General features: G+C 47.4%; 1 long non-coding RNA gene across 1 annotated transcript in view; it reads right to left on the minus strand.

Moving 5' to 3' along the window:
* Positions 1-3,936: 3,936 nt before the first annotated feature.
* Positions 3,937-16,152, minus strand: part of LOC141580657 (uncharacterized) — a 57,539-nt gene continuing 45,323 nt past the window's right edge. Inside the window, exons 2-4 of the long non-coding RNA XR_012512941.1 lie at positions 15,109-15,228; positions 11,471-11,558; positions 3,937-10,332 (exon numbers count right to left, since the gene is read on the minus strand). This is a non-coding gene — a long non-coding RNA (uncharacterized LOC141580657). The remainder of the gene's footprint in view (positions 10,333-11,470; positions 11,559-15,108; positions 15,229-16,152) is intronic.

Here is a 16,152-nt window from a genome sequence, read left to right on the forward strand (position 1 = left end):
AAGCTCTGCCTCATGGGTTCAAGCGATCCTTTTGCCTCAGCCTCCTGAGTAGCTGAGATTACAAGCATGCACTACCATGCCCAGCTAATCTTTGTATTTTTAGCAGAGATGGGTTTTTGCCATGTTGGCCAGGCTGGTCTCAACCTCCTGACCTCAAGTGATCTACCTGCCTCAGCCTCCCAAAGGCTCATGCTGGGATTATAGGCGTGAAGCACTGCACCCAGGCCCCCTCAGATATTTCAAGTCTCCGGCAGGATGAGGCAAGGGCAGAAATGGCAGTGGCAAGGAGGCACTTCCCCCAAAAGCAACAGTGCATCTAATCTTTAGCAAGGGAGTAACCTCCTCTGTGCCTGCAGGGCACCAACCATTGTGTGTGCATTTTCTTGTTGACTCTCACAAGTCTTGTGGGGCAGGCACTGTTATCATGCCCATTTTACAGATGAGGAAGCAGACTCAAAGAGTTCGAGAGGCTTCCTGAGACCAAACAGCTTGTTCCTAGAGGGGCTGGGAGTTGAGCACAGTCTAGCCTGAATCCAGAACTTGGGCACACAGGTGCCAGGCATAGAGAAAAAGGAAGGCATTGTTATACCAAATGTGAATGTACCATGCAGGTGGTGAGGCCTTTAACCTGAGCTAGCCCATTTGCCTGTCTGGTGGTGAGGGCTTTGACCTGAGCTAGCCTGTTTGCCCATCTGGTGGTGAGGGCTTTAACCTGAGCTAGCCCGTTTGCCTGTCTGGTGGCTCCAGGGAGGTTTTCTCCAGTTCACAGATGAAGAAAAGGGGATTTGCACCAGGTGGAACTGTTGCAGCCTAGCTGCATCCATCCATTGTCTTCCTGCAGACCAGGCATGACCTCCGAGGTCCTGGTATGCTTTTCCTTAGGAATCTGACTCCCACCACCATCCCAATCACCCAGAGTGCCTGCCTGCTTCCACCTCTCCAGGCTTGTATCTTTGTATCCAACAATCCAAAGATACAAACATCACCTATAGCCAGAAGGGACTTCGAACTCTGACGTTCTCTGGCTGAGCTGCAGGCCAGCAGCCTTCTGGGCTGGGGTCCCTCCTTGAGGTGGGGCTCAGCCACCTGACTCCAGCATCTCCATCCTCCTTCCTAGGCAGAACGGCTTAGTTCCGTTATGGGGCTTTGCTCTCAGGCTGATATTTCCTCAGGGATCACAGTGGCTGGGCTCTGGAATCTGTCTGGGGGAGTCCTGCCCAGTGTTGGGGACCAAACTGATCCCTGGCTGAGCAGGTGCTTCCATTGGGCCCCCAGACACTGTTTTCAGAGTGGCTGCCCTGAGATATGTCCTTAACAAGAGGTGGGGCTCTCCCTGGGGTGCTGGTGGCTGGGAGGGAGTTTTACCTGTGGCCTCAGTTTGGAGGTTTGAGAATGGGCCATGTTTACTGAGGTCAGGAGTTAGAGACCAGCCCGGCCAACATGGTGAAACCCTGTCTCTACTAAAAATACAAAATTTAGCTAGGTATGGTGGTGGGCACCTGTAATTCCAGCTACTCTACAGGCTGAGGCAGGAGAATCACTTGAACCTGGGAGATGGAGTTTACAATGAGCTGAGATCATGTCATTGCACTCCAGCAACCTGAGCAACAAGAGTGAAACTTTGTCTCAAAAAAAAAAAAAAAAAAAAGAGAAGACTCTTCACCAACAGATTGGGAGTTAAATGTCAAAGGTCAAGTTATCATCAGGATGCTACGCCATTCCACGTCCAGTGACTCAGGTCAGGCAATGACAGATCCACACTGTAGAGAGCCATGGAACATGCCTTCTGCTGGCTTCACCTGCTTATTGTGAAACAGTTTTACAAGGGCATATTTCCCTCATGGGGCTTCTTTCCAGAACTTTGTGGATACTTGTATCTTCCAGACAAGTGCGTTTCACAGTGAGAGAATTCTGGGAGTTTACCTGCTCCCCCAGGTAACAGAATTTTGGTCACTCTTGGGCCTCCCAGTGTTGAAGGGGATGCTAGACAAAGCATGCAGGCCTGAAGGCAAGGACTTACAGAATTTCAAGAGCCAGAGGGCAGGTAGGAGCCTGGGTTCCAGGGACAGAGGGAGGGCAGGTGGGCTGTGGTGGGTAGGGAGCAGAGACCAGACCAACCAGGATTGAAGTAGGGTCAGAAGATCCCACGTGCTGGAGATGAGAACACACGTTGCCAATCACATACATTCTGGATGAGAGGGCCCACTGGCAGAACCTCTTAGGAGGGCACGGTGACACTCACTCTGTAACAGAAGCTAAAGGGCACATGCCTGTTGGCCAAGAAACTCCACTTACAGGTATTTATCTGACACACTCCTGCATGTTTGCAAGGAGGTATTCACAAGGCATTCTTTACTCAGGTGAGAAATGAGGTATCTCATGAGCCCGTTAACAGGGGACCAAGGTATCAGTCATACAATAGAATGCCAGTGTGTGATCCAGATGGAAGAATCAGGTGGCCTCATATAGGTGGATCTCTAACATATATTAGGTTGAAAAACAGAGCAAGCAAATGACAACACGGTCCAGAATAATAGGCATGACATGCTCACATTTGAATAAGAAAATCCTATTCATGTGTGTGCCCGTGTATGCATGGAAACACCTCTGGAGGGACACTCAAGATGCTGGGACAGTGGTTGCCTCTGGGAAGATAACTGGGAGGCTGGGTGCTAGGAGGGAGGAGGATGTGCTTCTCGCAGTATGTCCTTGGATTGCTTACATTGCTTTTACCATGTTCAATGCACAATGTATCAGATCTTTCTTTCATGCCCCCACCGCTGTCCCCTGACAGCTGCAATCTAGGGAGGGAGTGATGGCTTAAGCTAGTGAGGCCTGGAACACAGGGCCTGACTGATGTCCCCTAGGTGACAGTGTGGGTGAGGACACACCCAGCACGCCAGTGTCTGTTTTATGCTGATGAACAGATTTGTCATTGGTACTTTTGCAAGACTGCAATGAAATTCTGGCTGAGGGTGCAGTCACCCAGCTGGGGCCCCAAGGCTTTTGGAATTCACCCATGGATGGCTTGTCAGCACATCTTTATGGAGCAACACACTCTGTGCTAGGTGCTGAGTACACAGTGATGAGCAAAACGTGCAAAGACTGTGTCCTCTTCAACTTGGATGGCCAGTGGGGATTAGGAAAAGAAAGAAGTCAACAAACCCCCAATACAGCCAGAGTTGTGATCAAGTAGGCTATGCAGAGGGACAGGAGGGCCTGAGGGCTGCTTCATACAGGGTGAGGATGGAGGGCTTCTGAGGAGGGAGGTCCAGGCTGAGATCCAAAAGGCAAAAAGGAGCTGGTAGGGGGAGGTGAGTGGCAGCCAGGAGTGAGCAGGATGACAGGTGGAGGGGCTGTGTTGGGAGGCCATGGAGGACAGTCTGGAAGGACTGAAGGGCAGCCAGTGTGGCCACAGAGTAGTGCGTGTGAGAGAGGGGCAGCCAGGTGAGGTTGGTGGGGAGGCGGTAGGAACACCATGCTCCTGCTGCCCCGACTGTGGGGCACAGGGTGGCAGTCAGGCCCATGGGTCACCCACCTTCTCAGGGTTGGCATTTGCCTTTTCTTGCCCCACTCTTCCAGCTGGATTCAACCACTCCATAACTCCAGTGGAGAATAAGACCCTGATATCAGTTCCTTCCCTGGCCAAAGGCTTTGCTCATCATAAGACATTATGTTGTAGATGATCAAGATTTCTGTAACAACATCTTGCAGAAATAGTTTTAGTTTACCCATGCTGAGGTGGAGGCAGGGAAAACCATGACTGAGTTGACAGTGCTCCAGGCTTCGTGCGCCTTGTCCATGTTCTAGATGACCAGGATTTCTGCAATAACGTCCTGCAGAATTAGGTGATGTGGAAGAGGGGGCTTTAGGGTGCATCAGGCAAAATCATGTTTGGCTGCATGGGAAAGAAAACACCAGATCATATAGCTCATATAGCTTAAAGAAGAGTTTTATTTTTTGTAGATAAAGTTTGGAGGTAAATCTAGACTCCTGAATAAGTCCTAGCTCATCCATAAGAAGCTACTGCATGGCCCAAGATGGCTGCTCAAATGCCAGCAATTGCATCTGCATTTCAGACAGGAGGAGGAATGCGTAGGGAAAAGAAGGACATAATTTTTTTTTTTTTTGTACTTTAAGTTCTGGGGTACATGCGCAGATCATGCAGGGTTGTTGCATAGGTACATACATGGCAAGGTGGTTTGCTGCCTCCATTCCCCTGTCACCTACATTTGGCATTTCTCCCCACATTATCTCTCCTGCCCCCACTGTCCCTCCCCTAGCCTCCTGCAACTGACCCCAGTGTGCGATGCTCCCCTCCCTGAGGACACACTTCTCTTTAAGGTTTCTTCCAGGAAATTGCGTATGATTTATGTCTGCCTGTATTTCATTGTTCAGAATTTATCCCAGGGCTGCACCTGGTTGCAGGAAAAGCTGGTAAAGTTAGTTTTTATTCTGGGTGGTGATTTGCAAAGCTAAAACCATCAGGAGTTCCATCTTAAAGGAAGAAGAGGGAAATGAAGAATGCCAGACACTCAGTATTTTTGGCCACATAGGTTCAAATAAATTTGAAAAATACTTGGTTAGACAAAGTTAAATAGGTTTCTTTACTGCAGAGTGTCTGAGCCTTTAGTGCGCTAATGGGCATACTAATCGTAAAAGAGGCTGTAGTAGTATGTAGCCTTTACAAAATGTATTAAGTTATGGAACTGGGTTGTGTGTGTGAAGCACATTATGGAATTGGTGCTCTGCAGAGGATATTCAGGTAAACAGAGTCCTTGATGAACTATGGAATTCAAAAATAACCAAGCTAGGCAACACGCTTTCATTTTAAAGACTCAATGCTATTCCTTCAATCAACCTAGACCACCCATCACGGATCAGACAGGCCCTGGGCTAAGTGCTGGGATAAGCAGCTGAAGCATGATTCCTGCTCTCAATAAGTTTAAAGTCAAGAGAGAAACATTCTCAGCCAAATAATGACATGAAATGTCAGAACAGAATGTGGACTGGGAGTGTGTGACATTGGCCTGCAGAATCAGGTGGCTGGGGGTAGAGGCTGCGGACAGCGTGTTGAGTGGGCGGAAAATGGTTGGTGCCAGGCAGTAAGTCCAGAGGGTTGAGTGCAGCCAGCTGATGAAAGGCCTCTAGCGCCGTGCCAAGGATATCTGCCATCTTGTTGAGGCACCTGGAAGGAGACCGCAGGGTGCAGAAGGGCCATGTACCTGGGAGTAACCTGAGGTCTTTCCTCCTCCCTGGTTCCCAGCCTACTGCAGTATCAGGGGCTTCTTCCTGTCCCAACACCAGACAGTGAGTTGGTCACCAGAGCACATAGCCCTCTGCAGGTTGCAAAGCTGTGTCACCTCCTTTCTCTTACATTGTCACAAGAAACCTTAGAAGTAGAGAGAGTAGGCTGGGCGTGGTGGCTCATGCCTGTAATCCCAGCACTTTGGGAGGCTGAGGTGGGTGGATCACCTGAGGTCAGGAGTTTGAGACTAGCTTTGTCAACATGGTGAAACCCTGGGTCTACTAAAACTATAAAATGAGCTGGGTGTGGTGGCAGGTACCTGTAATCCCAGCTACTCAGGAGGCTGAGGCAGGAGAATTGCTTGAACCTAGGAGGCAGAGGTTGCAGTGAGCTGAGATTGTGCCATGGGCGACAAGAGCAAAACTCTGTCTCAACAGAAAAAAAAAAGGAAGTAGAGCAGAGAGGGCTGCTCTTCCCCCACTGTACAGAGAGGCAGGGACAGCTCCAGCACCTGCAAGTGGCCAATGGTAAAGGGGAGGGAGTCACACCTTGGTGGGTGAGAGAAGTTCCTCTGGCAGGTCTGAGGGAAGCTCAGGGCCTCTTCCTCCTGGCAAAGGCTCCCTGTGGAGGCTGCTCCACCAGGCAGGCAGAGAAGAACCTGGATCCATTCCTGAGGGCTGCCATGATGCAGGACCAAAGACTGGGTGCCTTCAACAAGAGGAATCTGTTCTCCCATGCTTCTGGAGGTCAGAAGTCTGGAATCAAGGTGCTGGCAGTGCATACTCCCGCCGAAGTTTCTAGCGGAGGCGCCTTCTCCCCTCTTCCTGCCCTGGGGGGTTGTTGGCAATTTTGGCGCTCCTTGCCTTCAGGTGCGCAACTCGGATCTCTGCCTGCCTTGTCCCATGGCAGACGCCCTGAGTGCATGTGTTTCTGTGTCTTTGCATGGCTTTCTCCTCTTTATGTCTGCGTTCAGATTTCCCTTGTCTTAAGAGGACACCAGCCACTGGATTAGAGCCTGACTGAATCCAGTGTTGCCTGTCTTTCCTTGATGACATCTGCAAGGACCCTGTTTACAAATAGCACAAGCAGAGGTACCTAAGGTTAGGACTTAACAGATCTTTCAGGGGAACCTAGCAATCTAAATAGACAGTTTTCCCTCTTCAGCTCACACCTGAGCCAGCCTGCGGCCATGGAAGAGACCCAGAGCTGTCGCCAGGTCCTGCGGCTCTAGCCTCCAGCCAATCAGCAAATCCTGCTTATCTCTAATTTATTAGCCTTTGCATGGATCTAACGCCCCTCAGCGCAGAGCCCTACAAACACACACTGTTTACTGACTCCCAGCCAGGTATGTGGTAGGGGAGCTGGGCCAGCTGGCAGAGAGCATCACCCCTGGCCAGGGAGGCAGGCAGGGATGTGGCCAAGTTTTCTTCCTGGGCACCTCTTCCTAGCCACAGGTGCTCATTGGCAACCAGGCGGCGGGGCAAGCTGGCTCTGCAGGCAGCCCAGGCCCACCTGGACCCTATCTCCTGCCCTGGCCCTCTGACCTTCTCACGTGGCTGCATCATTGTGAAGAGCTTTGTAAGTGATGGCCCTGGGTGGTAGCGACAGGGATGCTTCGATTCTATTAATTTCAACAACCATGGCCAGTTTTCTCTCTCTGTGCATCACAAGTTCCTACCTGTCTTCCAGGGCTGTGCAAGCTCTCTAGGACTGTTGTAACAAAGTACGACAAACTGGGTGTTTAAATGACAGAAATGTACCGTCTCAGTTCTGGAGGCTGGAAGTCTGAAATCCAGGTGTCAGCAGGGTTGCTGCTTTTTGTTTTTTGAGATGGAGTCTCACTCTATCACCCAGGCTGCAGTGTAGTGGTGTGATCTCTGCTCACTGCAACCTCCGCCTCCTGAGTTCAAGCAATTCTCCTGTCTCAGCCTCCTGAGTAGCTGGGACTACAGGTGCCCACCACCACACCTGGCTAAATTTTGTATTTTTTGTGGAGATGGGGTTTCACCATGTTGGCCAGGCTGGTCTCGAACTCTTGACCTCAGGTGATCGGCCTGTCCCAGCCCCGCAAATTTCTGGGATTACAGGTGTGAGCCACTGTGCCCAGCCTGCTGCGTTTGGAGGTTCCTTCCTTCCTCCTTTTTGCTGGGAGGGAGAATTTGTCTGAGGCCTCTCCCTGGCTTCTGGTGCTTTGCTGGCAATCTTTGGCATTCCTTGGCATTCCTTAGCTGCATCAGCTGTGTCTCCACCTTCATCTTCTTCTTCTTTTTTTTTTTTTTTTTTTTTTTTTGAGACAGAGTTTCGCTCTCGTTACCCAGGCTGGAGTGCAATGGCGCGATCTCGGCTCACCGCAACCTCCGCCTCCTGGGTTCAGGCAATTCTCCTGCCTCAGCCTCCTGAGTAGCTGGGATTACAGGCACGTGCCACCATGCCCAGCTAATTTTTTGTATTTTTAGTAGAGACGGGGTTTCACTATGTTGACCAGGATGGTCTCGATCTCTTGACCTTGTGATCCACCCGCCTCGGCCTCCCAAAGTGCTGGGATTACAGGCTTGAGCCACCGTGCCCGGCCCTCCACCTTCATCTTCTTGTGTGCCTGTCTTCAAATTTCTGCTTTTTATAAGGTCACTAGTTATATCGGATTGGGTCCCACCCTCTTCCACTATGACCTCATCTTAACTAATTACCTCTGCTATGCTTCTATTTCCAAATAAGGTTGCATTCTTAGGTATTACCAGGTTGGGATTTGAACATCTGAATTTTGGGGTGGACTCAATTCAGCTCATAACAGAGGCCAATCAGAAATCTTGCCTCCACCAGGAAGCCTTTGGCACTCAAACTCATGCAATCCCCCCTTCCTGGAACTCCCGTAGCACATAATGTGGGCCACGTGGGTATTTATATTCTGTTTCTCTGAGGCTGGAGTTAACTTTGGCTCGATGGCATTTAGTTTTTGAACACAAGCACAGCACAGCAGAAGCCCTCTTATCTGATGTTATTAGGACTGGTAGTTGGGTAGTAAATTGAAAAGCCAACAGGATGCCAGCAAGCAGCATGGCTCAGCATGCGGTGGGCACAAGATTTATGCAGGAATAGACTGTGGCCATCAGAAGTGTGTATGTGTGTGTGAGGGTGTGTGAATGCATGTGTGTGCTGTGCATGGCAGTGTATGCATGTGAGTATATGAGTGTGAGCATGTCTCTGGGTATGATCACGTGCATGTGTGTGTGAGTGAGTGTGGATGTGTGGATGTGGAATGTGTGGACAGCCAGGGAGGCCAAGGAGATGGGGAGCATACGGCCTTTGCCTAGCAAGGTGTAGCAAAGCCAAGTGGTGTGTCTCTGGGAAAGATGGGGACACTGGGACAGGAACTGGAGCTCCTGACCTCTGCTACATCTCTGTGGATTCAGGGGAGATGTGTGCATAGTCATTACAGTGTGACACCTCCGTCCTCATCGTGGATCACCCGTGTCATCTAATGCTCTCCCATCGAATTCCAGACTCACTCAGTGCTGCCATCAGCTCCCCAGGAGCTCTCCCCCAAGAGAGGGAATGTGCCCTTGAGTAGACACTCAGACCCAGCATGTAGGGACAGAGGGGGGCAGCCTGCCCGGCCATACCTCCCAGTTCCTCTCTTCAATAGCTGGTGTTCTTGTGCAAGTTACTTACCCTCCCTGAGCTTCTTTGAAGTGGGTTTAATAGTAGTACCTGCCACATAGGTTGTTGTGAGGATTGATGAGATGACCCATATAGTGTGTTTAGCACAATGGCTAGGATATGGCAGTCTTCCAAAAGTATAAGCTACCATCATAATGATTAATATGATAATAAATGAAAACATCTGTATTGTTTGTCATATGTGCTCCAGCAGGCTGACTGCATTAGGCCTCCTGAGGTCACAATCTGCTGTTCATCCTGTATCCCCAGGGCTAGTACATTGAAAATCCAACAGGAATGCCAGCAAGCAGCACGGCTGAGCACAGGGTCTGGCATATAGCAGGTGCTCAGGAACTGTTGGTTGCAGAAATGAATGACTGTGAATGAGTGAGTGGCAAGTCATGTTTCTAGGCCCATAGGTCCAGGACTGTGGTAGCTCTGCAAAGGTAAGCTATTCTATATACTTACACTTGGTGACTGGGCCACCTTTCCCTGGGGACAGTGAACCCCAATCAACCCTGGCATGTTGCTCACTCTTGAAGGGGAAGTAGGAAGGGGAAGAGTTTGGAGCTGGAGTTCCCTGAGCAGCCACTTGGTCACCAGGCCAGGGCTTGGGTCATTAGCACCAAACTTGCCATGCTGTTGAATTGGGCCATTTATGTCCACTTTTGTTTTAGTCTGGAGGGAAGCACAGGCATCACTGAGCAAAGTCCATGTCCTGTGATGCCTTGCTACTTATTCTAAGTGTGTTCCACGGACCAGCAAAGTGGACCTCATCTAGGAGCTTGTCAGAAATGCAGAATCTCAGGCCTGACCTATGGAATCAGTTTACATTTCAACAAGATCCCCAAGGGCTGTGCTTGCATGTCAAAGTGTGAGAATTTTCTGCCCTAGCGTCACCGCCTTGAGAACCTACGGCTTGGTCATCTCTAGAAGAAAATCTAGCCTTTGTGAGGTGCCACTTCTCCTGCACTCCAAAATGCACATCCCAGCCCCTGACCAATTAGAATGAGGTTGTCCAGGGATGTACGGTGCTCTTGCGCCTTCTGGCCATCTCATCTCCCATCTCCTTTTCTGAAGCTCTTACACTGGTCGGCAACCCGGCCCTTCTTTGCTGTTATGAGGAGAAACTTCTCTGCTGTTTGCTGGTTGAATTGGTATTTGTTTTCTTGAAAAGCATGTTTTAATTCAAGGTAGTTTTCGTCAAGGCACGTCTGTCTGATGTGAGTTTTATCTCCTCTCTGTTGCTCCCTGGCGGTGCCACCCCAGGTCCTGGTATGCATATTCTGGACCCCAAGGGCCAAACAACATACTTAGGCTCCCAGACAATCACCGGCCCCTCCTCCACATCTTTCCTCATCTGTCCAGCTGTGCAGACCTGGCACACGGGCATGCCCTGCCTTCCTTCTTCCCAGCTCGTACCTGCTCTGGAGAGAATACAAACATATGTCAATGACAACGCATAAAATCCGATGACAGCCCAAGAACTCCTAAATCTTCCAAATTGCTGTCTGCACTTCCTCCCTTTTTATATCCTGGCATGCCTGAGCTGACCCGCCCCCCGGATCCAGTCCCAGCAGCTGTAATCATGTGTCTGCTTCTTCCAGCTGCTTTGGGAAACGCAGGGCTCCAGGTACCAGCCTTTTCCTGGCTGCACCTCTCCAGAGTTGGATACAGCTAAGCAGCAAGGGTTCCCTGGGGATTGGGAACAGGGCCTAGAGTACTAGAGGACAGGGCCTAGAGCACTCCCAGATCCAAGAGTCCTTTGGCTTTCCATGTGGAAAACCAACCAAGAGATGACCAAATCCAGTGAATTCACTCCAGGAATCCACTGCAGGGAAAAAAAGAATTCCCAGCTGGGAGAGTTGTGGCAAGGACAGCGTGCCTCCTTCCCAAGCAGCTCTGTGCTAAATATGGAAATTCCGAAGAGAGTTTTCCTTGGGCATCTGGAAATTAGGTTCTGCTCTCAGGTTCAAGTTAAAAACAGTGGTTGGAATTCTGGTGTCAACTTTGCCGGATAAGAGGAGATTGGGGGAGCTCCTTGCTGGTGATGTGACATCCTGGCTGGCCTCTGTACTGGTGATGGGTTTTGGGAGACAAAGTCTCCAGGACAGCCCATTTGCTCATCACAGGTGCAAAGAGGCCGATACTTGGCCTCCAACCCTTTTTTTAACTCTAGAGAAAAATCTTTCACTTTGGTTGGGGAGCAGCAAAGCCATTTAATAACTCATTTCTTAATGAAGAATGGATCATTTAAAAAAGCTTCCCACCTCTTTTACCAACTGACCCTATAATTAGACAAAGCATTCATTTCCTTTTTACTTCTGGCTACCCAAAGCAACACCTAGTGGTCAGGGGCTATCAGGAAACAGATGGTACACTCAAATCAGGATGCTTTAAGGAGTCCCTAAAATAAAAAAAGGCATATCCTGCCCACACCTGCCTTGACTAACGCATGGGCAGGGTATAGGGAAACCAAAAGGGCTGGTGCAGTATCCTGGAGCTGGGATCTCAGTGCAGGGCTCTTACCACCCCTAGGCCTTAAGGGGCAAATGAGAGAATTACCGAATCTGGGAGGAGACGGTCAAGCAGACTGTGGCATTGACAGGAGCTGGGATCTTCAGCTGAGGTGTGCAGCCAGCCTGAGATGACCCTGTGAAAAAAGAGACAGAGGAAGAAATACGCCACCTTCACTCACCAGCTTCCTTCTAGTCTGCCAGAGACTCCATTGACCAGACTCAGCCCAGAGCCAGAGGGGGCACAGCCTATTACTGTGGGACAGACAGGTCAGTAGTAGTGAGCAGCATGGAGAGAGGCAAAGGGTGGATCTGGAGAGGCTGAGAGGAGCCACCTGGCCTTGGTGCTGCTTTTACATTCTCCCTGCACCCCGCCTGATGCAGTCCTTCTTAAAACTGCTGCCATGCAAGCAACTCGTCATTTTGCTCTGAAGCACCCATTTGTGGCTGTCATCATTATATATTGCCTGGATCTCTCTTCTGCCAAGCCAGTTTGTAAGCCCGTAGAGACAGAGATTGTGTCTCTCTTGGATTTACCCAGCGCCGTGGAAAACCAACCAAGAAATGAATAAATCCAGTGAATCAGCCACAGGAATCCCATGGCAGGACAAAAGAGAATTTCCAATTGGGAGAGTTGTGGCAAAGAGAGAGTGCCTTCTTCCTAAGCAGCACAACATATGTGCAAAACACGCACAAGAGTGTGTGTGTGTGTGCGTGTGTGTGCGCGCGTGTGCGTGTGTGCACATCAGCAAGGAGAGGCCAGGTGATGTTGCAGGTAACAACCACCCGATCTCAGCAGTGTTAGACAACAAATGTTTTCTCTTGTTCACATTGCCTGTCTTTTGCAGGGCAGCATGGAGTGCTCTGCATGTCATAGTTTGGGACCCATGATGGCTTTGCTTCAACACACACATCCCGAATTACAACAGGAGAAAGAGTATGGAGTGAATTACTCACTGGCCCAATGTGTCCCTTCTGTACGTATTTCATGGGCCAAAGTGGGCTTGTGGCCATGCCTAACTTTCACAGTCGGAAGCAGAAGCCTCCCATGCTCAGAAAGCAGAGAACTAGAACTATCTGGTGAACAGTCTCCCAAAGTGGCTGAGGTTGGTCTCTACCAGGGAGCCATGGAGGAATGATTAATAATTTTGAATTAAACTGAACAGTAGGTGTCAATAAAAATTAAATGAATAAACAAATCTATGCCTTTTCACATAGTCAGTTCAAATCAGTTAACTCAGCAACAGAAAAAAAAAAATCAGCAAATCAACTGCCCAGGAATTATAGAAATCGAATGCCTTGTAAGACACAGACTGGTTTATATTACAATACCTCATTTCTGGCTGGTTTCAGTGTAGCCTATGTTGTTTGACATGAATTGTGCCCGGGATAAGGATTCTTCATTGGAGGGATTCTTCCCCAATTTGATTATGTTATTGTTTTCCAGATTCTCATGTCTCCAGCTATTCTTTAGGACTTGGACAGTCTGATAAAGATCTCACTGATCCTGATACCCTCTTTGGCTCAGCTCCAAAGAGGACATAGCCACTACCACACTTGCTTCCCTGCCTTCTGTGGGACATCTCCGTGCATGGCATCCTGCACTACCCCCAGGCATCAGGCTATAAAATGGCCCTATCCTGAGCCCCTCCCAAATCCCTGAATCTTACAGGAAATAACCTCACCTCAAAAGTAGAAAAGGGTGAAAAAACATTTTCAGATCTGAGCAATCACTTTGTTGACAAAATTGAAACGAAGTTTTCAGGATTATTTTAAAAAAGCAGAAAAGTATGTTCACTCGTCTTCAGAAATTGTCCATACCTAAAAACTGTTAGGGTAGTGATTCAGGCTGGCTGGGTTATTATAAGATTGTCTCAGCCACTAGGCTTCCCAAAGAAATTGCCTTGAAAAATCATGAAGAGCCTGAGACTAAAGATGTAAAATATGGCAATAATTTTTTTTTTAAAAAACAAATGACCAAAAAACCTACAATATCTCTTCTCTGTTCCCTCCTGTTTTTAAGTAATCTTTTGCACACCATGAACCCTGAAAGCAAATGCTTATACTGCTTCCTCAGAGTAAACTGTCAAAGTAATTTTGATGGCTGGACTTAGGCAAATGGACGTTTTATTTACAACACCATACCAGATCTCCTGGGATAAACACGAATTCATGAGATCTCTAAGGACCTCTGTGTGCCTAGAAGAGAAAGATGAGAATGACCTGTGACTCAAAACGTGCATGATCTCAATCATAGTTATTGTGACGGTAATCTTATGAGCCTACAAAAGTTGGGTGGCTAGCAGGATCCTTCCCTGTCTTCTGAGGGGGTCTGGGTCAATTCAGCTATGGGACCATCTTAAGGGCCCTTTTGAGGTCCTGCCTGTCGTCTTCAGTTTTTTCAGCAACTCACATTCTGATATGACCTGCCAGGGAGGGAGTGAAAATGATCAGCAACGGCAACTTCCACTTTTATAATTCCTTTACCTAATGGTAAAAGTAGGACATGCCCATTTATTGCAGATAATTTGGAAAATATGAGATAAAAAGAAGAAAATAAAAGGCAACCATATTTCCCCACCCACTGATAATCACCATCAACTTTCTGATGTCCCCCTCTTCCTTCTTAAGCTTCAGTTTTCCATGTCTGGATTTTTAAATTATTTCAACCATGCATTCATCCTTATTTATTGAGCACATACTATTGTTCTGTTCCCATCATTAATGATGTAGCAGTAAATAAATAAAGTCTTGTTCTCATGGAGATGAAGTAATATCAGAGACAGTTACTAAAATTCAGAGGGCAGAAAGACCATGGGAAAATCTTCAAACACTTGGAAGCTAAACAGCATACTTCTAAATAATTCATGGGCTAAAGAGGGAGTCTCAAAGGGAATTAAAAACATATAGGACTCTGAGGTGCAGCTAAAGCAGTGCTGAGAGGAAAATTTATAACACTAAATGCTAACATTAGAAGAGGAAACATCTGAAATCAATAATCAAAGTTCTCACTTCATAAAACTAGAAAAATAAGAATAAAATTATACCCAAAGCAAGCAGAAGAAAGGAAATAAAAATAGGAGCAGAAATAAATGAAATTGAAAACAGGAAAATAATAGAGAAAAATCAATAAAACAAAAAGATTGTTCTTCAAAAAAAACCCAATAAAATTGATATATCTCTAGCAAGACTGACAAAAGTAAAGAGAAGACGTATTACTAAAATTTCAGAGATGAGACAGAGGTTATCACTACAAATCCTGTAGTTGCTAAAAATATGATGAGCAGATGCTTTGAACCACCTTATGCTCATAAATTCAACAACTTAAAAGAAACAAACCAATTCTGTAAATACTGCAACCTATCAAAACTCAACCCAGATGAAACAATCTGAGTAGCTCAAAAGCTATGAAAGAAATGGACTTTGTAATTTAAAAAGCTTCAGAGATGGTTTTCCTGGAGAATTCTTCCAGATAAAAAACACCAATTTTACACCATGTTATCCAGAAACTAGAAGAGAAGAGAATACTACCTAATTTATTTTATGAAGCTAGTTTAACCCTGATTCCAAAGCCAGATAAAGATTGCACAAGAAAAGAAAATCACAGACTAGTGTCTCTCATGAACTTAGATGTAAAAATCCTCAACAAAATATTAGCAATTCAAATCCAGAGATGAATATACATACCTTAGGGAGGTAGGAGTGACTTAACAAAATGAGTTAAGACTTCACATTTGGACAGACTGTTTCAATTGCCAGCTTCCCATGTGATAGATACAGTAACTCTCCGAACCTTGGTTTACCTGTCTGTAATACAGGGACAACACATATATTTTAGGATTGGTTCATGTATCTAGTAAATGAAATTATATGCCTAAAGAAAGTCAATGAAACTTATATTATTTTGTCATAGTTCTTTCTTTTTTCTTTCTTTCTTTCTTTCTTTTTTTTTTTTTTTTTTGATAAAGATGGGGTTTCACCATGTTGGCCAGGCTGGTCTCGAACTTCTGAGCTCAAGTGATCCACCTGCCTTGGCTTCTCAAAGTGATTACAGGTATGAGCCATCACGCCCACCAGGTTTTCTCTTAAGGAGAAACTAAATGTTACAGCTATAGCCGGTATTTTGTTATGGCAGCCCAAGCTGACTAATATAGCCATGGCCCTTAAACATGGCCCATAAGACCCTGTGCCTTCTGGCCTCCCCTCTTTCTGATCACTGCCACAACTTCTCCTCCGTGCCCCACTCCCTCCAGCACCACAGGCCTCCCTGGTATTCTCTGAATGCGAGGAGCACATTCCTACCCCAGGGCCTTTGCACTCCATCGCCCCAGCCAGTCTCACTCTTCCTCCATGGAAATTTCCCTCATTTCCTTCAAGCTTTTGTTCAAAAGTGGCCTCCTCAATGAGACTGACCCTGAAAACTCTTGACAATTACAACTCACCTTCCCCCATTGAGCACTTCAACCGCCTTACATGTTCTAAAAAAAAAAAAAAAAAAAAAAAAAATCTTCCCATACATTGGTCACTTCCTAACACATGGAATCATGTATTTGTGGGATATTGTCTATTGCCTGTTACCCTCTGAAAAACGATAAGCTCCAGAAGATCAGGTATACGGGTCTCTGTTTTGTTCACTGAATCATTCCAAGTGCCTAGGACCCTGGCTGACGCCTATTTCCTGCTCCAGAGATCTCTCTTCGCTGGGTGGATGAACCTCTTCCCCGGCGAGCG

Source organism: Saimiri boliviensis, chromosome 12 (genome assembly GCF_048565385.1).
Source record: "Saimiri boliviensis isolate mSaiBol1 chromosome 12, mSaiBol1.pri, whole genome shotgun sequence".
NCBI classification, from domain to species: domain Eukaryota; kingdom Metazoa; phylum Chordata; class Mammalia; order Primates; family Cebidae; genus Saimiri; species Saimiri boliviensis.